Here is a 21,684-nt window from a genome sequence, read left to right as displayed (position 1 = left end):
GTAAAACTCCACGCGCAACCCCGGAATACACTTACCCCGCTCGCGCCAGGCCAATCACGTGTAAAAGTACCCACGTACCCTGAAATACGCGTACCTCACTCGCTCTAGCCCAATCGCATGTAAAATTCAATGCGCAACCCCGGAATACACTTACCCCAATCGCGCCAGGCCAATCGCGTGTAAAAGTACCCGCGCACCCCTCGGAATACACGTACCCCACTCGCTCAAGGCCAATCACGTGAAAAACTCCATGCACACCCTCGGAATACACGTACCCCACTCGCGCCATGCCAATCGCATGTAAAAGTACCCATGCACCCCTCAGATTACACGTACATTCCGAGGGGTGCACAGGGAGTTTTACACACAATTTTGCTGGCACATGAGGGCTGTGTCGTGTTTTTAGTGCGTTTTCGTGGTTGCAGGGCTGTATACTGGCTTGTGCCATGTAGGGGATTTATGCAATGTTTTTGGCGCACAGGTTGGGGTTGGGGGTGTAACTGGCGCTGCTGCAGGGTCGCTGCGCCACTCTGCACCACGGCTGGTTACGGATATGAAAATCCATGAATACGCTGTGCGTTTAAATGGGTTTTGGCGCAGGCGGCTGGTGCAAGCTGCTGCACGCGCTCTCTGTGTGCCAGCTGCGTGCGCCACTTCTGTGCTTGATTCCATGAATTACCCCCATTGGCATTCAGCTCATCGCTGTTTGCACACATTTTAATTGGCTAGCTATCTTTTAAACAAGTATCAGTTAAACACAGCTTGCAATTGGTTGATTCACAAGCAGTATAGGCGGCGTGAATGATTACATGTATTTTGACCAATCATTTTGTAAAATGTGACAGTGTGACATTATTATTATTGTAACTTAACATCCTTCGCTGTTGACCTCATCATTTATGAACCATTTCTCTCTGATACACTTTGCAACTCATCACTGAAAGTATTGCTGGCATGCCTTCCCTTTCTCATGAGCTCATCTATCCTATCTTTGACCTTTCATGTTGGAATTTAGCTGCTTGTGAACTTCATTCTATTGCGATGACAAAGATATGTGTAAGAATTGACATGCGTATATGTGTGTGTATCTATATACTTTGTGACTTCATGAAGGTATATTGTCTTTATTTCTAACATATACATACCGTGAGAGTTATGTATGTGCTTCTGGACATCATGTCAATTATTCCTTAAAGAATCCTACTCCACGTGCAATGGCTTTCTGCATGACTTCTTCCTCATACATGGAGTCTTGTTGATGTGCTTTATCATATAGAGGGCAGTGTTGTACCTTGCTCATTCTGCCTCAATGGACATTGTTCTACAATGTGTTGCTTTGCTTGTACAGGCTTTTGACCTTCAATGTATTACATTTTGACTTACTGCTCAGGAAAACAATTTGTTATATATCCTTTGAATATTTCCCTGGGTACTCAACTTGGCCAATGTGTTTTGACCAATCAGCATGTCGTGTTCTGTCCTTTTAGCAGTGTGGTCTGTCCTACTGTTTCTCTTCTGACAAACTCACTACGGTATCTTGAGCTTGGGAACTGGTTTTCCTCCACTGGATTTAGCCAATCTTAGTGTGACATTTAACTGTGTGCTCTCGAAAGTTATAACTAAAATATGCGTATGCTTCCTTGCAAAGGCTTAGATAATATGTTCTGCTGTGGGGGTGAGGATTTTCATTCTTAAGAGGTGGGTAACTATATTTCGAAGCCTCCATGTAATGTATACTCAGCTTAATGTGAGCTTAATGTGAACGACTGCGGTCTTTCATTATTACTGTTAATATGCTTTATGGTTCACTACTCAACATTAAAATCATTGTTGTTCAACTATCACATGGGTTATGTTTAGCTACAGGTCGAATACACTATGATTCACTAAAGCATGGTTACTCCTGGGCCTTATACGGAAATCTCAGTTGGGTGTGTGTTTGCAGCTACTGGCTTCTATGCTGTTTGCTCAGTGTTACATGGACTTTCACAGCCTGTTATTCAAACACATTTTGGGTGCTGGACGCATTCTCCATTGCAATGAATGCATTTGTTTATGCATTTTTACATTCATAGCAGCGCACAAAACCCTGAGACATCTATGCACTATTTAAAATACAAGTGCAGTATTTTAGTCCCCCATATTCTCGTACTCACAACGCTCCCCATTGCATTACTTGAGAGATGAATCTTTCTCTAAACTCTCTCTCATAATCTTCTTGCTAGTCATATGCACGGATGACTATCCATATTTTATGAACATCTCTCAAATACCCACCACATTTTGCATAATCTCATGGTGTGCATCTAGTTGGTGAGTCTGATTTGATACTTATATAACATTTAAGGTAATTGGCTGTGTCAGGAGGTTGTGATCAAACAGCATCTATCTTCTGGGCAACAATGTCTGTTTATTGGGTACCTATTTGTTTCTTCTACCTGTGGTTGTTCATCTGTCTGTCAGATTTCATCTTACCTACTAGGAGTGTCCTTACCTGTCATAACTGCAAGAAGGGTACTTTTGTTACCATGAGACGCACAACAGGTTGATATTATTTGATAAGTACACCAAATTATTATTAAAAGAACAAGGATAGGAAACAGTACTCAGCAAAAATGTACTTGCCACCGAGGTATCCACAATGTTAGAACCATCTGCCAGTCATCACCCTTGACAATTTATCTTGCTTTCTCCATGTCCATTGTCAACCTGGTCACCTGTATAATGGCAAGGGTTTAGGTGTCATTGTCAGCATCATTTGGAGGCACATATGTACAGCACATACTTCCTATTTTTTGGCAAACCCCTCCCTCCATTGCTGTGAGTAGGTCAAGCACCATTCTGTTATGAATTGCTACAAGCTTGAGTGCGCAAAGCTCTTCACGTATTTGGTTGAGTTCATTTTCAGTGGCATTAGAAAGCTCCATTAGTTTCCAGCAGATGATCTGGAGCCATTTTAAATTGGTTGCAGTTTGTATTCCTGGGGCCAGCAGGGATGTGAAAAATACCTCAGTTTTGGTAAATAGATGATATTGATTGGGTAGCTTTTCAAGGCTTTGTCGGCTTCCTCTCAAAAGTACTTCAACCGCTTCATTCTTTGCACCCTAGGTGAGTTCATATGTCCTACAACTGGTGCGGTGGCACAGGGGACTGGGATTGTCCTATGGGTAATTGCACATGTCTCTCCGGGACCATCATGACTGGTGTACGCAAAGTTACTAGCAAGCAGAGGCTGTTCCAGGAGGGAGGTAGGGAAATGATAGTGGCAGTGCCCTTATTCAGTGCTGCCATCATGTAAGTCTGGTTGCAGTTACTGTTGGTGCTCATGGGCGCTCTCCATTTGCCTCTGAAAAAGAACGAAGATCGAGTGAGTTTCTGTACTTTTACAGGTGGACCATGTTGATGTAAACTTGTCAATTTGTTAAATGCATTGCCCACACTTTTCTACAGCTTTCATCGGCTTTCATCAGCTCTTTTTTGTAAATCCCAGTAGTTCCCCAGCATTGCACATTATCTGCCCCTCCACCCATTTCTAGTTTCTGGAAGTTGTGCCCTCTGAGATTGTCTGTGGTTTTGCTGGACCCTTTTCTTTATCATTTTTTCTCATCCCTTCACACCCTTCTTTTGACTGATTTCCATAAGTATTTGAACTGTGTGTCCCTGGAAAAGACCCTGTATCCTGCAAGTTATTAAATGTGCTAAGCACGGTCACTCTAAAGGCGGAACTTCCTGCAACAAGAACAATCTGGGGGTGCCCACTGCATGCAGAATAAGCCTGCAGAAATAACATGATTATTTTCATGTGCTCTATTAATAGTTTTCATGAGCTCACACCATGCATTGTTACCTTTCGGAATGATGTTTATCACAAATATTACTTGTTTCTTCACTCAACTGTCATTTATGCCTGGTTATGAAGCTAGTTCTAAATATAGGTGCAGTCCTTATAATTTTACTATTATGCTTGCCACGTCTGGATCCTAATTTCAACAACTTCTTTAAAGAAAAGGAAAGAAGAAGATGAGAGAAAAATAGACAGCAAACCCTCAAATTCACAAACACACATTCTTGAGATTTGTACCATTTTATTATTTAGATTATTGCATATTGCTTGCTGCACTTGCTCTGTTGTGCCTGAAAGTCTTCATTCTCGTCTTGTAATTGTTCTACAGTTCAAGAAAACTTTACTCAACTTTCATTATTGTTCATTTGCTGGAGTCCCAATATCTGTTGATCCTCATTGCTGCAGTGCTGTGCTTATGTCTTTGTGTAAATTGGTGAGATTAATGCAGGCATGACAATTTTTAAACTTGGCTGCAGTTGCTGTTTCTTTCCCCACATCGAGGGGACCGCTAAGCTTGAGCTCATTCCATTTTCTTTTATGCCGTCTTGCGTAGACCTTGCCACTTGGTTTTAGTTGGCGATGCTCTTCTTTTGTGTTGTTGTGCTGATCAGCTGGGGCCAGCTGATATGCTTTTAATTCTATCTGTGAAGAAATAAACTTTGCAGAGGTTGACATATTCTTAAGATATAAATTGAACTCCTCTCCTAGCAAGTCTGAACTCCTGTGAGCATTTGACACTGTTCATTGGTGCACAAATGGGGCACACATTCTCCTTCCTGTTACTACATCATGGGGCGTAATATGGTGATCTTTTCCAGGATGATTACGTAAACTAAATAGGGTTAGGGGTAGGCAGTTTAACCAGATCCCCGAGTTTAGCTAGTTTTATTTTGAGTATGCAGTTTGTCCTTTCCACCACCCACTTTGCTTGTGGGTGGCAGGCAGGACTTAATTTGAGCCTGACTCCTAATAATAGGGTAACTTCTCAGAGGAACTCATTTAGGAAGTGCGGTCCATTGTCGGACTGCAAAATCTCACTTATCCCCCATCTGAGGAATACCTTCCATACGAAAAATCGGGCTGCAGATTTAGCATCTGTATAGACACAAGGTCCATACTCTATCCACTTGGAATAAGGGCACACTATCACAAGTACAAACCATGTGATTGTTAGGTACATGGATAGGAAAGTGAAGCTGCTCTAGGGCAATGTTCAGTAGCTCTGCAGGCATCACTACCTTACCTGTGCTGTTGAGTCTGCCAATGATGTCAGTGGGTGACTAAATACAAGCTCTTTCTTACCCATAATGCCATTTCCTCTGCTGATACTCTTTCCTGAACGCATTTATGTGTTCCTTTGATAGTGCACTGTATGTTTCTGGTAATATTCCTTGGAGTACTGTGAAAATAAGCTGCCTGTTTTGCATTCACAGCTGCATTTCCCTTTGAATGTGCTGAGCACTTCACTATGGCTATGCGCAAAGGGCCTTTCAATGCTTCAATTATTCTAGCTAGCAGAATTGCATGCTGAACTGGTGACCAATCTGCTCGCCTGCAACCTCTTCTCTTCCATCTTGACAACCCTGAGTGCACTGTGGAGTGCACTGTGGAGTTCATGTAGACAGAGTCAGTGCATATTGTGACATCTTCATAAGCTGATATTTCTAAGGCTTCTATGAGTGCTACAGGTTCTGCTGTTTGTGATGAACAACGTGCAGGTAATCTCTGGTGCATCACTATCTGGAATTCATCCTCTTGTCCTTTACATATTTCACAACTGCTGCTCCAGTATGACTCTGACCACTTCCCTGGTCTATGAATGGGGTCCCAGCTGAGGTTTTCACTCACTCTACTGAATTTGTCTGACTCTCCCTCACATACGGTACTGTCATGGACTTTGTCCTGAGGTTAAACTGTTGTGGTAAGTATGTTTTTGGGTTGACTTAGTGACACCTCAATATAGCAATGGCTGGATTTGTCAAAGTGACCCCATACCCACTTGCTCGCTGTGTAGTGCTGATTTTGTTCCTCTTTAAAATGGCAACTACTGCATGTTCCACCTACAAAGTGAGTGGACACCCCATAATTATTGTAGGAGATTTCTTTACAGAAATTGCTGTGGCTGCTAATGCTTGCTGACATGGGCAATGGTCTTGCATTACTGGATCCAAAAGACCACTTTAGTAGGCTAATGGCTTGTGCTTTTGTGATGATCGCTATGTGAGTACTGCTGCCATGGCCTGTCCATTTGAATGTCAGAATAGGAAAACAGGCTTATTGTAATCTGGGGTTGCTAGCAATTGGTGCACTGCTGATTTCTATTTTATGTCTTCAAAATATTTTGCCATCTTCTCTGTCCATGCAGGTGTTCCTTTGATTTTGTGTGCTCCTTGAGTGCCTGAAATAGGGGTCCGACATAGGTTGAGGAATCAAACACCCATGTTCATCAATTATTGCATAAGCCTAGGAATTTCTGCATTTCTTTGATCGTTTTAGACTATGGTGTGTACCTCACTGCTGTGACTCTATCTGGACGTATCTTCCTTCATGCTGATAATATGATCTGTCCCAAGTACACCATTTCTTTATGGCAGTTTTGTAGTTTGTCTCTTTCCACCTCGTACCCTTTGCCTGCAAGTATTGTCAGGAGTTGTACTGTGTCCTCGCTACACTGTTCCTCTGTTGTGCTGCACACTAACAAGTCATCCACATATAGTAGAAATGTACTGGCCATGTTGATATTTCCTAAGTCCATCTGAAGGACCCTATTAAAAACACAGGGAGGCTCAAAGTACCACTGGGGCAAACGAGAGTGTTAGAATCTCATTCCACAATATGAAAATGCTGTCAATTATTGCGAGTCTGGTATTGCAAAAAAGGTAAAGAAAAGTAAACTGCATCAGCAGGTATGTTGCACAATATTGATGCAGGGTTTGATAGTAGTGGATATTCTGCTTCCACTATATTATTCAGAGGGCAGAGATTCTGTATGAATCTCCATGATGATCCCTTTGCTTTCTTCAGCGGGTATATGGCCCTGCGGCATGGTGAGTGTGAAGGCACTATAATGCTGTGGTCGAACATTGCTTTTATTTTGTCATATAGTCCCTCATCTGCTTCCCTAGAAAATGGATATTTCTTTTCTCTGGGGAATATGATACCTGAGTTAAGTTTAGTTTAACCGCTCCTATGCTGGTCAGTCACCCTAGGTCGTGTGGGTGACTGGTCCAAAGTTGACAAGGTACTTGGGCTAAGTCTTCATGCATCTGTGCTGGTGCTGTTGCAGCTGCCAGTATTGTCTGTGGTACTTCCCTATGCTCTATCTATGTCCATGATTGCGAATAGTTCAATAGTGACTTCTCTCAATGGCAGTATGGGGTCTATGCTGTGCCTGATATGATGACTATGTCTTTCCTAATGATCACTGCCTCAAAGTGTAATATAAACACTGTCCCTGGAGCTTCCTTGTGTGGTACTGCTGGTCGGAATAGAAATTCTGCTGGCAAGCAAAATATCACATTTTGTACACCTGTCAAAATGGTCACTGCATATGTGAATAGAGCCTCGTGTAATGGTAATGCTCATATTGTGTTGGTGCTGCGGAGTGCCTGTATTACTGTGGATATCCTATTCAAATACATACCCTTTGTTGAGCACACTATTCCTTTGTCAGTGAATGGTATAGTCATGTTAAGCTTCTGTAGTGAGGGGACACTCTTCAGTGAAAGGAACCCTTACAATGTCCCTAGAGTATCCATGCTGTTTCTTGTCAATGGAAACTGTTCTTCACTTATAAAAGATCAGGTTGCTTCCATGTATACCGTAAAGATAAACATTCTGTTCCCTATCTTCACCCCTATTTTGGGTTCCTTGTCTGCGTCTGGAGTGATTGAGAGAACTGGGCACGTCAAGTTTTGCTGTGGACTTTCCTATTGTGTATAGGTATTAGATCCTGGAAGTGGGAAAGGATTGCTTTGTAATGGAAGGGCTAAAATCCCAGCCCTGCGCAGACTGGGTAGGATGAGAAATCCCAGGCCCAACAACAGGAAGAGTCAGAGTGCGTGACAAAGGCATCTTTTATTAAACAATTGTAAAACAAGTGCAAAGCTCTGTAACTTCATAATTCAAAGACAATGGTTTATAAGACAAAGATATGTCGCCTCTGATGTCACATTGGGTTAGACATATCTTATAGGTATATATTCTGTATGAGTGAACATTCTAATTGATCTATGTCTGGCAGTAATGAAAAGACAGTGTTCTTGAATTATGGGTCCCGTGTGAGAAGACCACGTTTGGAATCACTTTAACATTCATTTTATGAGTAATTTTAGCTAATATTTTTCAATGGAACTTCTGATTTATGATGATCCTGCATCTGGCTTGTGATAGTTGATTGTGCTTGTTCAGGCCTAAATTAATTTGGGAGTACGCTGGGAATCCTTATCTGGTGCCTTCTCTGCAACGTTCAGACCCCCCCTAAATTCTCGGTAACCTTGGCACATTTGTGCAAATACTGTCCAATCTGCTCATTTCTGTGCTCCTTTAATTAATTCAGCAGATTTCACTTTCCTGTAGCTCCGAGACTCCTTCAAGCTCTCTCATTCATTTGAGCCTGGCAGTGCCGTCAATTTTATCCACAACGTGTGCTCTTCACTATTGCTCTTCTGCATTAAGCAAACATTATGTGTTTGTATGCGTCTTGCAATACAGCAAATATATTCGAGTATGTGTTCACTATTGTCTAGTGAGTGATATGTACTTTCTTCATGTATAAGTGCAGATTTACCTAATGTTTGTGTAACTTCTTGTTGAATGCATATCTGCTACATGTCTCGTACATCTATGTGTGTCAAAGTGGGATGACATCACTCGCCTACGTCATTATTAGGTTACAGCATGTCCATGTATGCCAGATCTTGTAGGCTTATCTCTTCTTCGATCATTCCAGAGTAAGGCTGATAGGGTGATCTCAGTGAATAATGCCTTTTGTGTGTTTAGTATGGTGGTACAGGGGGGCAGTTGTCAGGACTGCTGTGTTTCTCTCAATCCAGCGATATAGAGTCTGGGGAGGGGCCAATGCCATGTATGACACATTCATATGTCTCTCAACAGCTTCCTAGCACACTATCTCCAGTGTAATGTGTTCCTGTTCCTCGTGCAAGGGCGCAATGTTCCACTGTGCTGTAGTGGCTTGTGCTGGAATCTGTTGGGTGACATTTTACATTACCTGTGGGTTTGGGTACTGTATGGGCTGTCCCTGTGTGGGTGCAAGCATTTGTATGTGGCCTACGTTCTGCAGCTGTGTAGATCCCGGGGCATACAGTGGTACTGGGGCTGGGGCATAGAATGCCTGCACTGGCCCTTGTGCATAATATGGTGCTGGGGGTGCTCCTGGATGGTATTGCATTGGGGGGGTCAATGCCGACAATCCTAAGACATGTGACCCATCTTTCTTCATGTTCAACATGCTCCTCTAAATCAAGGTAGTGATCCCCCATAACCGTGCCCTCACCCCATCTGTTAATGTCCCCTTGCCCTTTGGACTTTATCCCATCTTTTGCTGTGATTGTCCTGTGTATTAGTCCATTCCTGTGTTGCCCCTGACTGCTGTTGTGCATCTGTAGGGTTAGTTACTAATGGAATTTCTCTAGTTTCTTTTGTACTAGGTTATCTTCTGCCTACCACCTTATCTTCTGCTGCTTTTTCATCCCCCTGTTTGTGATTACAGAATTGCACTTTGTGCGTCTGTATTTAAGCCCTCCCTTTCACTTCCATGCCTATGATTCTGTCTAATTCTACGTGCACTTCTGTTGGAAGACTTTTTTGAAGCACATGGTAGAAAAATGGTATATTCTTTTGTTTGTTTCTCCTGTCTGCTCTCGCCACAGTACCTGAATGAACAGAATATATAATGCAGGATCTTTGTGGTGCTTCATTGTGCGTGCCATTATTGCTCCTACATTAGGTCTATCGGGGTACTCCCTTCTCAATGAATCCCATACGCAGACTTGGCAGTTATTACTCTCAATTATGCTGACTAGTAGGCATTTCATGTCCCCAATTACTAAGGTAGCTATTTCTTTCAACTGCACTGATCAACTTACCCACTCCCGCTGTAAGAGGTGATAGCATTTTGATAAAATTATTCTTATGCAGCAATGGTAAATATTGTGAGCTGCCGATTCCCTTCTGTATCAATGGGAACTGCCTCCCATGTTTTGGACTACAATGTTTTCTAGCCTTCTTCCTCCCTTTTTACCACTGCCATGGTTCAAGGACAAGACCTTAGTCATCTTTTCCAACAAATGATTTCTTCCTGATCATCTTCAGTTTCCCACATCTTGACTTTCAATCACCCATGAATCATAGTCTACAACCTGGGGTGCTGCTCATAGATTTCTACTTTTACATCTTATTTAGTGCCTTATGCAATTTTATAATATTTCTCGCATAGCCCATGTTTCTGCATCTACTCTAGGGCAGGGCCCCTCCCTTTTCCTTGTTGCCCTTTGAAATTCTTCCTTTGTCTAACGTATTGCTGCTTCTAAATCTTTGTGTGCCTTACTTTCTAATTGCACTATTGCAGGCTATCTGATCTATTATTTGATGTAGTTACTCCCCTTAATGGATTTGTTTTGGAATATGCTGTGCGTTTATATATGGGATTTGTATATCCCGTAGCTGGTTCTAAGGGAAAATGGCCCATCATGGGCAAGGATGTCAGCTGCAAAGGTGCTGGAGCATGTGCCAACTGGTTACCTTTCTTTGCACTCATCTGAGATATCGACTGCACAGGCATTGAAGCCTGTGTCATATTTGCACTACTTGACAGTGGCGGGGTACATACACCCTCAGCATTCCGTGTTCCTTTATTACTGTTTGTGTCTTTCTCATAGAGCTTTGAGAGATCTAATATACCCTAACTCTTTTTTAACCTCTTGCTTTTATAAGTGGACAGTACATGTGCTCTATGATACTTTTGCCATGTGTGCCCTCAGCTGGCCAGGCAGTAAAAACCTTTCCTTCTGTTCCTACTGACCATCCTTGCTTATATTTAATAATCTTTTCCCAATAGGTTGGTAGCTCCCTGCATATGTGCTCTAATGGGGTACTCATTTCTCTTCTATGCAGTAAAACACAAACACAGTTGATTTATATAGCTTTTGCACAAAACAAAACTAAAACAAAGTCTTCAACAATATCTGGTAGGGTCACCCCACTACAGCAGACCCCCCCTAACTTGCTTCACAAGCTACAAAGTGTAAACATCAATACAAAACCAATATCAAAGCAGAAAGTCACTGTGTGCTCATTCACATAAACTAAAGATGTTTTAAACCACTTCATCTTCCAAGTACAGTCTCCACCCAAATTTTTTTCTCTATTCCAAATCTTACTACCAGTTGCCTCTGATCATTCACCACTATGAAAATATGTACAATGAAAAGAAAAATCACAGTTCTATCATTTATACTATTCTCTGCCTCTAAGCCCTTACCGGGGACAGCAGGTACAGTCATCACTAGTGTAGGACCTTTCATTCTTATTTTGAAAGCAGCAATGCCCCTCATTCCTCTCCTGATGGATGTGTACACTTCACTTACCAGTTGCTTATTTTACGTGACATCACCGCTTCTCGCTACAGGAGTCCTCTTCTCTTTCTTCTACAACAGAAAAGAAAAGAAAGCAAAACAGAAAACTCCACATGGCTCAAACCGTCATTCACTCAACTTCTACATATATACCCACTTTCCCACTGTAGTTCTCGGATCAGGTGTACTGGCTCGCTATTATCATCAGAAATTTCCCAGGTCCACCTTTCTCCACAATGGCCTGCACTCTTGGGACAGGAAAGGGACCTAGAGTGACCAGAGAGGCTTTTTGGGTAATCCCGGCAACTGCTCCTTGTGGATTTGTGCAAGTGTCTTGCATTTTCCAGGCTTCTGATTCACCCAAATCATCTGCACTATAAGTGTCTCTATACATTTCCTAACTCTATTGGTTGAATTTAACCATGTGTCTAAATCTGCTTAGCAAAAGTTTGACTCATTAGAATTTAGCTAATCTCCATTTGCACAGATTTTAATTGGCTAGCTATCTTTTAAACATGTATCAGCTAAACACAATTTGCAATTGATTGCTTCACAAGTAGTATGAGTCGAGTGAATTATTGCATCCATTTTGACCAATTATTTAATGAGACTTCACAGTGGGACATTATTATTATTGTAACTTAACATCATTCCCTGTTGACGTAAGGGGTTTGGCACCATTTTACTGTTCAATCATTTGTGTCTCTGTTACACTTTGCTTTGCTGGTGTGCCTTCCATTTCTCATTAAATCATCTATCTGGTCTTTGACTGTTCATGTTGGAACTTAGCTGTTTGTGAACTTCATTCTATTACGATGATAAAGATATGTGCATGAATTTACATGCTTAATGCTTAATTTGTAACTTCATAAAGGTATAGTGTCTTTATTTATATTATGTACAACACAAAGAGGATGGTGTCTAAACCAGGTGATTTGCGTGCTTAGGTTTTTATTCAACGTTAAACATCAATAAGTGATGGGAGCAGCTGCAGAGCCTTGCACTAATTAGCCTACCCCTGCCTACAAGTTAACAAGACACATACCAAGCTCAATACGCTCACTCTATATAGTGCTATTACCACATTCGTCACGAAACTTGGAATATTTATTGTGTTAACCTATTTTATTAAACAAGTAAATAGTTATTGCAATTGTCTCAATACATTTGTTTTTCCTGCAATTTGTCTAAACAAATACATAATTTTCATAATTGGCCATTTGCCTAAACAAGTTCTTAATGTTGGTAATTTACCAGCAAGTGTTTCGACCATCTCAGTCTTTTTCAAGGCAAAATTATTTTAATAACCATTTTCATCAAAGTCCATTTGAAATATATACATATGTCAGAAAGTATCCATTCAGCATTATCCAAAACAATCCCATCATATGAAGTGGTTAATTCCTGTCCAAAGACGGGGTGACAAAACATGGGGGTACAGAAAATAAAATGGAGGCAATAAACCATATAAAGAGAAAAGAAAGAAAAGCAAATGTTAAGGCCAATCACATTGTCAGGAATATAGGAGTTTGGGGCAAAAGACAGAGTTTTCCAGCCAAGAAATAGTTGTCTCTTGTGATAAAAAACTACATTTCCCAGCATGTCTAGGGAATTCTGTAGTTCTGTGTGTTCGCGCTAATCTCCAGCTGGCAATCAGGAACGGGATAAAGACTCCAACCGCCCGTGCCTCTGTGCAGATAATTAATGATTATGTGCACAGGCGGCAGCTTGGAGACGTGAGGAGGAAAGCCATTTGTTCGGACGCCGGAGGACTGGTGGGCGTCAGCCGTGATTGCAGGACCTGATAAGAATGAAGTATAAGACGCCGGGCTGCGGCGGTGATTTACAAGCGGCTTGGAGCGTTCTCTGGAAGCAACGATCTTCAGGGTCCGGGTGTCCTCGTGAGACACCCGGGCCATCAGCTAAGTGCATTATCTTTTGTGTTCTGTTTCTTGCTACAAACTTTTATATGCATTTTGTTCTGGGTGCGCGTGTGACGAAACACGCAACCACAGTTATATATGGATTCAAAAGCATGCTGAATTACTCGTCAGGCAGGCCAGCAGTGTTATGTCCTAGTTTTTACTTCATGTACTAAATGTGCAGAATTTGTTCGTTGCTTCATTGTGCCCATGTGGCCATGAGTCTAATGTGCTTCATCCCAGTTTGTGCCATCATGCTTTATGTGCAAAAGTCTGTTTGTGCACATTACATTCCACATGTTTGTGTCCATTATGTTTGAGTTTCTAACACTATGTGCAGTGTGTTCAAAGTCATGTTATGAGTGCTTTCATTATGTAAGAAAATGCTAAGATCAGGAATATACTTTTGAATGGTTTTTCATAGGTTCAGGTATCATTTTGGAGGTTAGGTCAGGACAGGTTATGTTTAGGCGGTTAATTCCAGATACAAGTGTATTAAGTGAGAATTAGGTTTCGTTATACTTGCATGTTATGTTTTCCCCTTCTTCCCTTTGTCATTCCATCCCCTTTCCCTAACTCCGTCTTCCCCCCATTGGCTGCCACGTGGCTCCCTGTGTCATTATTTCAGGCGCCCGTGCTAACCAAGGTGGGAGGGTCGAATCTATTTGGCTTCTGTGGTTCGAAAGAGGGGGTCGAGATCCTTATCCCTTTGTTTGCATTGACAGAATTATCTGCCCCCGATTTCGGGGTAATTGAACCACCCAGGCCAAATGGAGACAAATCCTCCTTCTTTAGCAGATGTGCTAAAAGCACTACATGATATTCAAGTGGAGTTAGTGTAAGCCAGACAAGAATCAGACACGTTGAAGGTTCAGGTACAGGGTCTGGTCTCACAGGGCACCCCGTTGTAAGGGGCTGGACCATCTACAGGTGCTTCCACAAGTAGAGCCCCAGCAACGGTGATAGTGCAACCCCCCAGTAATGTGCCCTTAGCGGGACCCGAAAGATTCACAGGGGATCCCAGGAAATATATGACCTTCTTAACCCAGTGCCGCTTACATTTTTTATGTAAACCCACAGCCTTTGAGACCATACAGGCTAGAACAGCATTCGTGATTTCATATTTAACTGAAGATGCGGCAGCTTGGGCAATGCCTTTGGTACAAAAGGATGATCCTTTATTGTACACTTGGGATGGTTTCTTGGGGGAATTTGGAAGGTTGTTTGACCGCAGAGAAGTTTCTCTGGCACAAGATAAAGAATTGTTAGCCTTAAGACAAGGACCGTGCGATTTAGTGTCATATGTTACCCAGTTTAATAGATTAGTGATTGAAACAGACTGGCCCGAGAACAAGCAAACAGTGTTATTTTATCACGGGTTAAAGGAAGAATTGAAGGATGCCATTGCGCAAGTCGAACCTCAACCAACTACTTGTACGGCCATGATTGATTTAGCGTTAAGACTAGATCATCGTATCAATGAGCGCAAGGGAGACATGAAAAAACCCGAAGTAACACCCTTTGTCCGACTGGATCAGGGAAGAGGCAGTAGGAGCATAGAGGAACCCATGCAGATTGGTGGAGTGAGAGGGCCTTTGTCTACAGCAGAAAAGGCGAACAATTTGTGTTTTTGTATTGTGGGCAACCAGGACATTATATTAGGACATGCCCGAAAACTCCCAAGAAAGGAGTAAGCGGTGACCAAGGTAAAGGGGAGACAGGAAAAGGATTGGGCCTAGGGGGAACTAAGGTGACAGGCCCGAAGGAGACAAGGTTCCCCAATTGGATAGCTAATACAGCAGGAAACAGGAAGTCTCATGTGTATATTCTGGTGACTTTATTTTTTGCCTGTACCAAACAGATAGTATCTGCCATGGTTGACTCAGGAGCCACTGGTAATTTCATTGATATTGGGTTGGCCAAGAGGTTAGGTTTACCCTTAAGAGAAAAAGCACAGGTGGAGGGGGTGCAATCGGTGGATGGGTCACCCTTAATTTCTGGACCCATTTGTCAGCAGACTCAGCCCATTACCATGAAGTGTGGGTCTGGGCATACTGAGACAATTGTGTTTGATTTGATAGCGGCACCTCAGTTTGGACTAATTTTGGGCATGCCTTGGCTAATGCAGCACAATCCTAGGATTGATTGGGTTAAGCATGAGGTGAATTCTGAAGATTCAGGATGTTCGAGTCACAGGGAGGAGGAGATGGGCCCCGCAATATTGTTGGCAGAACAAGTGGCAGAACACCACAAGGTGGGAGCAGTGGTGGGAACTATTCCGGGCCAGTACCAAGATTTGTCTAAAGTATTTGATAAAGGGGGAGCGGACAGGTTACCGCCCCATAGATCATATGATTGTGTAATTGAATTGGAGCCAGGGGCTAAGTTACCTTGTAGCAGAATCTATGCTTTAACTGAAACCGAAAATCAGTATTTACGGGAACATTTGGATGAAATTTTGAGTAAGGGTTTTATCAGACACTCAACCTCACCTGTATCGTCTCCTTTATTTTTTGTTCCCAAGAAAGAGGGAATTCTCAAGACATGTATTGATTACAGAGCATTGAATAAGGTGACAGTTAAGAACAGATATCCTTTGCCCTTGATTTCAGTGTTATTAGATCAAGTTAAAACAGCACGAAACTGGACTTGAGAGGGGCCTATCATTTAATCCGTGTGAAAGAGGGAGATGAGTGGAAGACGACCTTCAGAGCTAAGTTTGGTTTGTTTGAGTACCTTGTCATGCCTTTCGGGCTGTGTAATGCCCCTACAGCATTTCAATACTTTATGCAGGAGGTGCTGAGTGAGTTTCTTGATGTGTTTGTCATTGTATATATTGATGATATTTTAATTTACTCAGCTACTGAAGAGCAACACATTGGTCATGTTAGAGCAGTGTTGCAAAGATTACAAGATTATCAGTTGTATGTCAAACTGGAAAAATGTGCCTTTCATACCACTTAAGTGGAATTTCTTGGTTTCATTTTGACCCCTTCTGGTATAGTGATGGACAAGAAAAAGGTTAAAGCAGTCACTGAATGGCCAGCGCCTCAATGTATCAAGGACATTCAGTCCTTTTTGGGTTTTGCTAACTTTTACCGCCGATTTATTTCGAATTTTTCACAAATTGTTACACCCATCACAAAATTATTAAAGAAGGCCACTAGGTTTTGTTGGAATTCTGAGGCGGAAATAGCTTTTCAAGAGTTGAAGAAGGCATTTACATCAGCTCCGGTACTGAGGCATCCAAATCCAGAGAATCTGTTCCAATTGGAAACAGATGCATCCAATTTGGCAGTTGGGGCAGTTTTGTCTCAACGGGACGAAGCAGGGGTGTGGCATCCAGTAGCTTTCTATTCTCGTAAGCTTAGTAATTGTGAACAAAACTATTCCATTACTGACAAAGAACTATTGGCAATTCGAGCAGCCTTCTTGGAGTGGTGACATTACTTGCTGGGGCCCAAACATCAGGTGGTGGTTGTCACTGATCATAAGAACCTACAGTATTTCAAGACTGCCAATACTCTGAGTCCTAGGCAGTTACGGTGGTCACAGTTCTTTAATGAATTTGATTTCTTGGTAACTTTTAGACCAGGTACAAAGAATGGAAAAGCGGATGCCTCGTATAGACAGCAAAATCTGGAAAATACTATAACTGAAAATAAAACTATCATTCCAGTGGAAAGGGTAGTGTGAGCGGTAATAACACAATTATTGAGACAAGTGAAACGGGAGATGAGAAAACTAGAAAAAGTGAAATGGGGAAAGGAGAATCCATTAGAAACTGTTCGCGATGGTCTTCCCTATTATGCTGTTCGATTGTATTTACCCACGCTTAATTTACAAAAGAAAGTGTTGCATTGGTGTCACGATTCTCCTTTGGCAGGGCATTCAGGAAGTAAAAAGACACAAAGCACGCTAGAAAAGTATTTTTGGTGGCCAGGATTGTGACAGGACTCTATGAAATATATCCAAGAATGTGAAACCTGTGTACGTAGTAAGGGGCACCATACCATGAAAGCGGGTGTGCACCAACCACTACCCTCGCCTGAGAAGGTGTGGACACACATATCCATGGATTTCATTACTGATTTACCTCCAGATGAGCAGTATGATACTATATGGGTGGTGGTGGATTATTTTTCAAAGCAAGCTCATTTTGTGCCTTGCAAAGGTATTCCAGGAGCTGAAAAATTGGTGGAATTGTTCTTGCAACATGTGGTCAGATTACATGGCTTACTTCAGAAGATTGTGTCGGACAGAGGTCCTCAATTTACTTCCAAATTTTGGCGTGCATTCTGTCTGATGCTAGGAATTGACTGGGCCTTGTCCACCAGCTATCACCCACAGACGGATGGACAAACTGAGAGAGTCAATCAGATGCTGGAGCAATATTTGCGCTGTTATTTACATGATGGTCGTGACTCTTAGGTACAATCATTATGGTTGGCGGAATTCACGTATAATAATACTGAACACGCATCATTGGGTATGGCTCCGAATGAATGTTTGTATGGTCAAGTACAAAATATGTTACCCGAATATTTACCTAATGTTGAGAATATTCCCACGTTACAAGAAAGAAAACAGTTACTTCTGACCATCAGAAAGAAGGCACAAGCCAATTTAGAACAGGCTAAGGAACAGTATAAAAAACATGCAGACAAAAAAAGGAGAGAGGCTCCTCAGTACAAGGTGGGAGATAAGGTGTGGTTGTCTACTCACAATCTGCTTTTAAGAGGACCTCGAAAATTTGCACCTAAGTTTATTGGACCCAATCAAGTGATTAAATGTATATCTAAGGTAGCGGTTAAACTATAGTTGCCTCAATCATTGAAGATACATCCAGTGTTCCATGTGTCTTTGCTTAAACCGGCAGCTACCAGGACGCGAGCACAGAGACCCCCAGCAATCATCCAGGATGGGCAAACGGAAAACAAAGTGAAGAAAATACTGGACTCCAAGCGCAAGCAGAAGAAATTGTGGTATCTCATTCAATGGGTGGGATATGGACCTGAGGATTGTTCATGGGAACCGGCTACTGCGGTTCATGCACCTCGTTTGGTGCGCCAATTTTATTTGCGTCATCCGGAGAAAGCAAGACTTGAGAAGGGCCCTGAGAGAGGAGGTACTGTCAGGAATATAGGAGTTTGGGGCAAAAGACGGCGTTTTCCAGCCAAGAAATAGCTGTCTCTGGTGATAAAAACTACATTTCCCAGCATGTCTAGGGAATTCTATAGTTCTGTGTGTTCGTGCTAATCTCCAGCTGGCAATCAGGAACGGGATAAAGACTCTAACCGCCCGTGCCTCTGTGCGGATAATTAATGATTATGTGCACGGGCGGCAGCTTGGAGACGTGAGGAGGAAAGCCATTTGTCCGGACGCCGGAGGACTGGTGGGCGTCAGCCGTGATTGCAGGACCTGATAAGAATGAAGTATAAGACGCCGGGCTGCGGCGGTGATTTACAAGCGGCTTGGAGCGTTCTCTGGAAGCAACGATCTTCAGGGTCCGGGTGTCCTTGTGAGACACCCGGGCCATCAGCTAAGTGCATTATCTTTTGTGTTCTGTTTCTGGCTACAAACTTTTATATGCAGTTTGTTCTGGGTGCGCGTGTGAGGAAACACGCAACCACAGTTAGATATGGATTCAAAAGCATGTTGAATTACTCGTCAGGCAGGCCAGCAGTGTTATGTCCTAGTTTTTACTTCATGTACTAAATGTGCAGAATTTGTTCGTTGCTTCATTGTGCCCATGTGGCCATGAGTCTAATGTGCTTCGACCCAGTTTGTGCCATCATGCTTTATGTGCAAAAGTCTGTTTGTGCACATTATCTTCCACATGTTTGTGTCCATTATGTTTGAGTTTCTAACACTATGTGCAGTGTGTTCAAAGTCATGTTATGAGTGCTTTCATTATGTAGAAAATGCTAAGATCAGGAATCTACTTTTGAATGGTTTTTCATAGGTTCAGGTATCATTTTGGAGGTTAGGTCAGGACAGGTTATGTTTAAGCGTTTAATTCCAGATAAAAGTGTATTAAGTGGGAATTAGGTTTTGTTATACTTGCATGTTATGTTTTCCCCTTCTTCCCTTTGTCATTCCATCCCCTTTCCCTAACTCCATCTTCCCCCCATTGGCTGCCACGTGGCTCCCTGTGTCATTATTTCCGGCGCCCGTGCTAACCAAGGTGGGATGGTCGAATCTATTTGGCTTCTGTGGTTCGGGAGAGGGGGTCGAGACACTTATCCCTTTGTTTGCATTGACACACATATTCATAATCTCATCCTAATATTAGACCAGTTAGTCTTATCAATTAGTAACAGATTTGCATGACAAAGAGCCTCTTGTCTTGTTAATATCTCAATGTAATGAGACAATTCTTTACAAACTAGTACATACATCATTTCTCTTACAATTACTATTCATTTTCTGATCCCACACTATTCATAAAACAGTTCCAGTCATCATAGGAAAGAAGTTTCTTCCCTTAACATAAGTTTAATCTAAAATGTCTAAGCAACTATTGCACCGGTAGCTTATCATTCGCCATAATGTTTAAGAAATATGCTACTCTTCGGACCTTAATATAACTGACATTCCTGAAAGCAGGATACCTATTTTATGTCAAAAAGATACAAACTCATACTTAAGATTACAAAATAGCGTCTTACCCTGATTCTGTAATAATGATATTTATTCCATGGCTTGTATATGTTAACCTTGTGTTAGCAGAGCCCAAAGATTCTAAAAGATAATAATAAGCAAACGTTGTAAATCAATGAGGACCCCATATATGTATAGTGTTCATAAATATTTGTGTGACATGTTAAACACGATGGCATGCAATTGCCTCCAAAATTACTCACCCTATATTGAGCTGCAGTATCTTCCCTAAATAGTAGAGTCAGATGGAATCATCAGTTATTTGATTAATTAATTCCTCGATCATGGAAAAGTACTTCCCCACTAGTGAATGAATCCCTAAAAAATAGAATTAGTTTAAAGTCTTCTCTTTTTTATTGTTATAAAATGCCTCTAATTCGTCTAACAGTTGTACTTCCTGATACTCAATCTCATATGTTCTTACCACAAATGTATTGAAGGTAACTTAGTCCATGTCATGTCTCTCCTTATTGAAAGGCCCCAGCCCCCGTCGGGTGCCCACAAGCATTTTTTTTGCGGGTGACATTTTGGGATTAGTTTATATAAGGCAATAAACATCACATATGCGCGACGCAAACCGTGACAGCCCCTGCATACCTACGTCCTCTCGAAATCAACATATTGTCAAAACGGCCTAGCGTGATTTCACAAATATTTTGCCATTCATTCAAATCTTTACCATTCCTGCACTTACAGTAGACCCTTAGGGGGTAATTCATAGAATTTAGCGCACAAGTGGCACATGAGGCTGGCGCACAGTGTGCGCGTGCGATTGTCTGCGCCAGCCGCGTGCGTTAAAATCCATTTCCGCGCACAGCATATTCATGGATTTCAGCTACCAAAACCAGCCGTGGCCCAGAGTGGCGCAGCGACCCTGCAGCAGCGCCAGTTACGCCACCAAGAACGCCCCTCGCGCAAGGAAAAGCCATCAAAATCCCCAATCCAGGGCAAGGGGCTGCGATAACCCTGGACCAGTATACAGGGCCGCCACACAGCACACAGCAAGCGGGGAATGTGTATTACTAGGGTTCGTGGGAAGTTTTACACACGAAAGGGCCCTGTGCGAGTGGGGTACGTGCATTCCTGGGGTGCGCAGGAAGTTTCACACGTGAAAGGGCCTGTGCGAGTGGGGTACGTGCATTCCTGGGGTGCGCGGGAAGTATCAAACGCGAATGGCCCTGTGCAAGTGGGGTATGTGTATTCGTGGGGTGCGCGGGAAGTATCACACGCGATTGGCCCTGTGCGAGTGGGGTACGTGTATTTCTGAGGTGCGCGGGAAGTTTCACACGCGAAAGGGCCTGTGCGAGTGGGGTACGTGTATTACTGGGGTGCACGGGAAGTATCACACGTGATTGGCCCTGTGCGAGTGGGGTACGTGTATTCCTGGGGTGCACGGGAAGTTACACACGCGATTGGCCCTGTGCGAGTGGGGTACGCATATTCCTGGGGTGCACGGGAAGTTTCACATGAGATTGGCCCTGTGCGAGTGGGGAACGTGTATTCCTGGGGTGCGCGGGAAGTTTCACACGCGAAAGGGCCTGTGCGAGTGGGGTACGTGTATTCCTGGGGTGCGCGGGAAGTTTCACACGCGAAAGGGCCTGTGCGAGTGGGGTACGTGTATTCCTGGGGTGCATGGGAAGTTTCACATGCGATTGGCCCT

Source organism: Ambystoma mexicanum, chromosome 6q, assembly GCF_040938575.1.
Source record: "Ambystoma mexicanum isolate Mex_15411 chromosome 6q, UKY_AmexF1_1, whole genome shotgun sequence".
NCBI classification, from domain to species: domain Eukaryota; kingdom Metazoa; phylum Chordata; class Amphibia; order Caudata; family Ambystomatidae; genus Ambystoma; species Ambystoma mexicanum.
Note: the sequence above shows the minus strand (reverse complement) of the source record.